The sequence below is a fragment of the Myotis myotis genome, unplaced genomic scaffold (genome assembly GCF_014108235.1).
Source record: "Myotis myotis isolate mMyoMyo1 unplaced genomic scaffold, mMyoMyo1.p scaffold_m19_p_8, whole genome shotgun sequence".
Taxonomy (NCBI): Eukaryota; Metazoa; Chordata; class Mammalia; order Chiroptera; family Vespertilionidae; genus Myotis; species Myotis myotis.
Window position 1 is genome coordinate 54,241,990 of NW_023416390.1, and position 1,979 is coordinate 54,243,968.

Here is a 1,979-nt window from a genome sequence, read left to right on the forward strand (position 1 = left end):
TTTTCTTTTTTTTTAAGGGGAGAATATTTATTTTTATTTTTAAAAATATATTTTATTGATCTTTTACAGAGAAGAAGGTAGAGGGATAGAGAGTTAGAAAAATCGATGAGAGAGAAACATCCATCAGCTGCCTCCTGCACACTCACTACTGGGGATGTACCCTTAACAAAGGTACATGCCCATGTTCAGACTCGAACCTGGGACCCTTGAGTCCACAGGCTGACGCTCTAGCCTCTGAGCTAGAGGTTCTTACTTTACCCTGGCCTGTTGCTTCAGTGGAAAGTCCCCTATCCACTCTTCCACATCCCTGCCCCTTCCCAAGGTCTCCTGTCCCCACTGCCCACCCCCTCTCATGGTGCCCTGTCCTCCAGCCCTGCCTTCCCATGGAGGGGCCCCTGTCTCCCCTGCTCTGACCACTCTGTGGTTGGTCCCCTTTTCCCTCTGCCTTTTCCCTCCATGGAGGGTCTTCTGTTCCCCTGCCCTGACCCCTCACTCACAGGCATCTGAGGGGCATATACTCTGGTCTGTCCAGTGTTCATCTCTTCTGCCTCCAGGCTGTGGCCACTGTCTGTACCTGAAGCACATTCTCATCCTCTTCATCTGTCTAAATCCTACCTGAGCCCTCAAGACACATCTCAAATATCATTTCAAATGTCAAATCACAAGCAGGGGAAGGGAGGTGGGGGTGGGGGATGGGAGGGAAGGGTGCGGGGAAGGAGGTGGGGGGTGGGGGCTGGTGGGTGGTGGGTGGGGGGTGGGGGCTGGGTGATATGGATGTGGGATTTGGGATGTGGGGTGGCAGGTGGGGTAGGGGGTACGAGGGGTATGGGGGTGAGGGGTAGTATTGGGGTGTGGGGCTGGCTGGTGGGAGGTGGCGGGTGGGGGCTGGGGGTGTGGTGTGTGGGTAGCAGGAGGGGTGGTGATTGTGGGGTGGCAGGTGGGTGCTGGTGGTATGGGGTGTGGGGATGGCAGGTGGGGGTGGCGTTTTTGGAGTGGTGGATAGGGTTGGCAGGTGAGGGGTGGGTGGAGGAAAAAGAGGGCATAAGGGGCGATTAATGGTGATGGAAGGAGACTAGACTTGAAGGCAGTGAGCACACAATGCGATATACAAACGATGCATTATAGAATGGCACACCTGACCTATGCAATTTTATTAATGAATGTATCCCAAATAAGTTTGATTAAAATAAATAAAAGGTGGGTCTATTGACGATTATTAGGTTATGAGGGTGGAGACCACATGAATAGGATTAATATCCTTTTAAAAGATCCCCCAATGCTAGACTTATCAGCGGTTCACTCTATATGTTATATTAATGTCAAACCACTATTATATACACTGGAAACTAATATTGAAAGTCATCTCTAATTGAAAAAAAATTAAATTAGTAAAATAAATTTTAATAAAAATAAAAATGCAAATTAGAGTGATCTTTAAAAAATATAAATCAGATCAGTACACTCGGTGCCTAAAAGCCTTAAGCACTCCAGCAGGGGTCAGCTCTCCAGACAGAATCCTGCCTGTGAGGGTGTTACACTGCTGGGAGAGGAATGCCCTTTCTTCTTCCTCCAGTTGCCCCCTTCACTGCTCTGGTGACATGTGGCACTGGTGCAGGCAGAACTGTGCTTCCATGAGAGTGAGCTAAGCATCACTTTGGTTGCTTTGTTCTAGTGAAGGAGCAGACACAGAAAAAACATTCTAAAAAATCTTAATGGTTCTAATAGCATTTCAACCCACCCAAGGGACCTGTAACTGCCCTTTTCTGCCCCCCAGCCAGCCTGGCTCACTCAGCATTGAGGAAAGAAGGCAGGGTTGGTGCTGCACAGGCTGCCATTGAACATGCATCTGGTCAGACATCTGAAGAGAACTGCAGTTATCTGAGGATGGAAATGGCGGGTTGCATCTGCTGGGATCAGGCACACAGGAGGGGACTAAACTGTGTGCGAAATAGTGACCGGGTCAGAGCTGCATGACCCTG

The 1,979-nt window shown here is 49.3% G+C and overlaps 1 non-coding gene across 1 annotated transcript; it reads left to right on the forward strand.

Moving 5' to 3' along the window:
• The first annotated feature begins 1,486 nt into the window (after positions 1 to 1,486).
• Positions 1,487 to 1,688, forward strand: LOC118662313. The gene has a single exon (XR_004969699.1). It is a non-coding gene; the product is annotated as a small nucleolar RNA SNORA74 (small nucleolar RNA).
• Positions 1,689 to 1,979: the final 291 nt, after the last annotated feature.